Here is a 6,000-nt window from a genome sequence, read left to right on the forward strand (position 1 = left end):
CAAATGCAAAACTGTTTCCAGGTGGTTTTGGTTAAAGCAAACAAAGAGCTGGGAATTGTGTCAGTGCCTGGTTTCAGGCATGGCAGAAGGTGGAGGGGTTGGCCAGAAAAAGAGAACCACTGCTGCTGAGGTACAGCCACGGACCTAATTAGGTGGAATCAGTAGTAGTGATTCCACCTAATTAGATAATTAGATTAATTATCTAATTAACTGAGATTGTTGTTAGACAAAGGCAGGTAGAGCCTCAGAGGTGATAAGGAAGATATCAGGGCAAGGTTACCCTGTGATTTATATTGATTTCCTTAACAGTTCAAGAAGTCCCCTGGTTCCCACATTTATTTACCCTACTCTGGCTCCTCTAGGGTTGTTTTAAAGTGATTAAAGCAGGGGAGGAGAGGGAGGGCTGGCTGGTTTTAAAAAGAAAAATAAAAGAAATTTTACTGCAAGTTTCCTTCCACACTCTTGGAGAATCAAGACTTGGTGGAGGGGAGAACCAGACTGGGCAGGCGATCATGGAATAGTTTGGGTTGGAAGGGTACCCTAAAGATCATCTGCTTCCAAACCCCTGCATGGGCAGGGACACCTTCCAATAAATCAGGTTGCCCAGGGCCCCAAGGGGATGCTTTGGGGATAAGGACCCTCACTTCTCTTGCTCTGATCTTGCAGCACATCCCTCCCCACAGAGCTTTTTGGCTCCGCAGCTTGTTTGTCTTTGGGGAGAGAGACAACACGTGAATTAAGGATGCACCAACACGGAACAGTGGCTGTGGTGCTGGCAGGCTTCTCTCCTGGTTTTCCCTGGCAGGTTTCTCTCCATGGCTGGCTGTTTGCTTGCAGTGCTGGTGGGAACCACAAGCCAATTAAGGAAGCTTCGTTGCGGTAGACGTGGCGTAAAAGTAGCATTAGAGCATCCTACCCCCGAGACCTGGCAGTCCTAAATACCCAAGGGCTGAAGCAAGGCAGGTTTGCAAGTTTAATAAGCCAAGTCCTCCTCAGTCAGGCATGAAGCTAATATTATGCCAGGCAGGCCCGGGTGGAGAAGGCTCAGCCGGCAGCTCTGAGGATTCCACGATTTCAGCCGCCTGCTTTGAATTTCACCATGACAGAGTCAAGCCCAGAGCAGAGCCCAGATTTCAGGAGGCACTGGAGGGTGTGCAACCAGACTGACCCTGCTTTTCCCACCCTACATCTATTGTTAGACACATCAAGGAATTTGACCCACTTTGGGAGTTTCTGGTGGCTTTTCACATTCCGTTTGTCCCTTCTGACGAACGTTTCACGCTCGTGTGTCACAGCCCCGGCTCTGTTCCCTGTGGTGGATGCTCAGATTGCTGGAAAAAGATCCAGCTTCTGTATCCCACTGTGTTTAGAGCTTCTAAGCACTGAGTGAATCCAATACTACCCACACTTGGTTTTGAGGGATCCTCTCCATGTGCCAGCTCCACCTAGCATCCTCCCTTCTCACCAAGCTTCCCTCCTCCAGCTGAATTCAGACCTTGCAGGCTTTGCATGCTCACTCACACCCAGTACACAGGCTTTGCAGACCAAAACATAATGTTTGCCCATAACAAGTGTAACCACAGGCAGGCTCCTCCCTGAGTTTCAGAGCTCAACTGCTCTCTGCTCATGCCACAGAGCATTTGGAGACCTGGTGAGCAGTTCATCATCAGGGTGGGTCCAGGTATGGCAGAGGAAAATGGTTTACACACCTTGTCAAGAGCTCAGAGGTGACTTATGGTTTATCTTCTCTAGCCTAGGTCGGTCCCACAGCTGAACACCCCCCTTCCTGCTCTACATGCCCCACTATCACTTCCCCCAACTTCTCTGCACCTCTGAGGTTTCTCTTTCATACGCCCTCATAACGCTCGACTTCTCCACTCAGCCTTAATACCTGTATGTAATAATAGCTTAATAACTTTATAATAGCTCCAGCCTGTCTCCTGAGAGGTACAGAAATAAACCTGCCTTTCCTAGTTGCAGAGACTACATTAACAGATCCCTTATTGGTCAAACCAGAATCATTAAAATTCTTAGCACCCTATTTCCCTGCTCTGGTGAACATGCCTTGGCACCCTTTGCAGCGAGATGCTGCATCCTACAGAAGAACTGCAGAGTATAAATGTCACACCAGTGCCTTGGGGTTGGGCAGGTTGTGTCACATTGGCCACAGGGCATGGGGTTCCCACTCTCCTGCCTGCAGCCTCCATGCTCCAGAGGCCACAGCCATGATTTCAGGAAGAATTTGCTCCTTTCTAACAAAACCTTTATGTCTCCACAGCAGCTAAAGGGTTGCAAGTGCAGCCCAGCCACAGAGCTGTGAGCAGCCCTCCATCTGTTAAGAGTATTGGAGAAAGCAACTCTCAAAGCCAACAGACACTTTTTTTTGCAGAGTTTTTCCACTGTAGAGAATGTCACACACACACACACAAAAAATCTGTCTATTTTGTTGTGTCTCAATACTGGTAACTAAGAGAGATTTTTATCATTTTCAACAGACTCTGAAACCCAGCCCAGCCCTTGGGGAGGGAGCTCCCTCTTCAACCAGGCTGCCCAGAGAGGAAAAGACCAGAAGCCCTGGAGAGTCACCTTACCTCTGGAAAAATCTTTCCCCAGCAGTTTTGACCTCCTTGGAAATCTGTCACCAGTGCACTGAGGCTGTCCCCTCATTACCCAGCAGGATGGAGGGAGACCCCAAGCCAAGGTGAATGAATTTAAATCCTGCCCAACAGCAGACTTTTAATCTCTATCTCCAAATCTGCTCCTGTTTTCATCTGCTTCAACTACTTAGCAGGAATCAGGCTGCAAGAAATCAGGAGATTTAACTCAAAGCTGGTGGCTGATCATCCTCAGAATCTCTTGGTGTTAATGTGCTGATCTCATTGGGTGCCAAAGGGCCCAGGTGGGCACTTATTTCATTTTGGGGGCTTGGAAATCAAGCAGCACATCTCACTGCAGCCCCAGAGTTCAAACCCCTCAGGACAGTAAACCAGGGATGGGTGAACAGGCAGCCCAGGGATGCTCCTCAGCATAAATATCAATTTTCACACTGAGGTCAGGTTCTGTAAGTGTGGGGAATTGGTGTGGCAAAGGGATTTTAACGAGGTCTGGTGGAGATTAAACCCTTTTTAGGCAGTTTCTGTGAACCACTTGATTCCTTAAGATCACTCAGTAATTATGAGACTAAAGCAAACTGTAAGGGGCCACCATGAACACACACATTGAACTGCCCAAGGCTGAAAAGCAAAGTTACTTGCTGGGAATTATTAGAATAACACAAGACCGCAGAATTTACCCCAAATAGGGTATGGTATATTGGAACAAGTTAGAAATATCATGCTGCAATTAATGCTGGATAGGACACTACAGCAGGATGGAGCCAGTCTGTCAAAGAGCATTGCAGTGTTGGAGCAACACCCACAGCTGAGCTGTGGGGCAGCCTGTGCAGAGATGCTCCCAGCCATGCTGCCATGGAGGGGGGACATGGGGACAACCCCCAAGCAGGGGGACATTGGAAGCAGCAGCCCTGTCAGGACAAGATAAAGCAGCAACTGCATCCACTCAAGTTCCTGCTCTTACATCATCCATCCTCTTGCTTTTACCCCTGTGGTGGAGAAGATTCCCTGCCCAGAAGGCAACTCAGCCACTGCTTGGAGAAGGCTGGGAAGAGGGAGAGGGAGTTTGCTTTGCAGGGGAAGCAGCCTTCTTCCTCCAGCCCATCCCCATCGCTCCTTATCTGCCCACAGCTGCTGGCAATCTGTCCCTGCAGATAAGGCAGGGAGCTCTTCCCAGCCCTCCCATCCCATCCCTCCAGCCCCAGAGCTCTGGCAGCTCCGCGGTTTCTGGAGCCGGGGACAGCAGCAGCAGCAGGCAAGCGCCTGGCCAAGTCCCACAGCTTTGGCCCGGGAGGTGCCGTGGTGTGGCAGCCAGCCACGGGGACAGCACACATCTGCTCCCACCCCACAGCCTGTGCTCCAGCTGCTCTGGATCCTTCTGCTCCTTTCCAGCCCCATCCCTCCCCTCTCCATCCTTTTCACCACCCCTTCCCCGGCTGTCGCGGGAACTCGCTGCCCTCCTTCCTTCCAGCCCAGCAGCACGGCTCTGTCAAGAGCATCCACAGTAAAAAGGCCAAATTCCTCCCAGGTGTCCATGGAAAGGCTGAACCGAAGGGACACTTGGGATGGATTTAGCCCATTACACAGTGTGTTAATCATATTACTGCAGAAACCCAACGCAGCTCCCAAAGCGCGAGCAGACGAATCCTCCCGGAGCCCGCCGGGCCTCGGAGCCTCGTTCCAGCCTGCCAGAGGTTCTTTTATTCATTAATCATATTTGCTTAATAACCTTGTATCTCTCCAGTGGAGGGAACTGCCAGGCTCACATAAGGTAATTGTGGGATGGCTCTTCTGGAGAGCTGGAAGCTCCAGAATTTTCAGCCGGCGCGTGTGGCACAGCTCCGGGGTTGTTTCTCTCCCAGGCCTCGGTGACAAGGGCACAGGGAGGGACACAAAGCCCTGCAGGTGCCACCTCCCCTTCCTACAGGCCTTCTCCTTCAGGCTGGCAGCAAAGTCTGTGACAGTGGATTTATGATCCTCTAGGTCTGAGCTGCCTCTTGACTGACAAGCCCCCGCGCCGCAGCAACATCTTTAGTGCAGGTAATTACTGATGATGGCAAGGAAAAGATTGCTGAGAAGATCCTGCACGCAGCTTCTTAATTGTACCTGTTCCTTCTGCTAAAAGTTTTGATAGGTGTAATCCATCAAATGTGCTTTATGCAACTTTGCAGTGGTTGACAAAAGGCCAAGTCGACTGCTCGAGAAATCAATGGGAGCAGCATTGCTGGGAGCAGAAGGTCCTGTTGGTGTTTCCCATCTCCTGGCTCAGCACTTGGGGTGCAAGAAGAAATCCCAGACCCTGTTTAGCTCTGCTGCTCCTTCTCTATGTGCTGTGTCTGCTGTTGTGGTCCCGGGAGCATTTTTTGCTCTTGTACTCTATTAAAGCCTCTGAGATTAGTGCTCATGTTGTTACAGCATGGGGTCTCACTTTGTAGCTGAGGTTCAGGAACTTCCCTTTGATTAGGCTCATTGAGAAGCAAGCTTTTTAAATATCCTGTGATTATATCACTGAAAAATCCCTAACTGGCACATTTGTTGAACTCTGCATTTTATGTGATGTTTATCAATCAGCCTGTGGTTCTCCACCCCCCTGCAACACCCATTTCCATACAACACCTGGGTGCCAGTCCCAGGGCTAGGTTTTCTCTGCACAGATAGATCAGGGAAGTCACTTGTGCCTGGAGCTGTGCCACTCTTCTTTCCAAAATGCTCAATCCGAGTCCCCATTCTGGAAACAGAAAATCAGGGATCTGCTGGTACTAAAGTATGGTGGGGAAGAACTTAGGAAATTCACCTGAAATGCTTTTAAAAAAAAGAAAGGAAAAGCAGACACCTTCCCAAGACAAGGAGACTAAAAGTGCCTCAGCTACTGAGAACAGCAATAAATTCAGGCAGGCAGGTTCTGCCAGGGCCATGATGTTGTTTAATAACATTGCTGGAAGTCTAATTGCAATAGTTTTAAAGCAAACTTAATAAGTAGCAACTATGAAAATGTTAGTTCTGAAGTTAAAGGATTATAAGAAAGCAGCCTCGTCAGTGCTGTATGTTAATGGGTGGATCAATGTATTAGAGCAATAATCTGCACTTGGTCTGGCTGTATAAACCTGCTCAATATTTCAGCAGTGAGATATTTTTGCCTTGGTTCTCACAGAGAAAAAATACACTCATTTATTTCCCTGAAATAGCATATTATGATGGATGCAACTGCCAAGCTCTAGCTAATGGATGTAACATGATGGAAAACATCATTATTTAGGTGTGGGAAATTGTTCTTTAGGAATCCAGTGTCTGTAGCAAACCTGCACTCCTTGAACCTCAATTCCACAACGTGTTTCAGATGTGGATTTTAAGTGACTGTTTCTAATTATCCCATCACAGACCCCTGTCA

Source organism: Calypte anna, chromosome 12 (assembly GCF_003957555.1).
Source record: "Calypte anna isolate BGI_N300 chromosome 12, bCalAnn1_v1.p, whole genome shotgun sequence".
Taxonomy (NCBI): domain Eukaryota; kingdom Metazoa; phylum Chordata; class Aves; order Apodiformes; family Trochilidae; genus Calypte; species Calypte anna.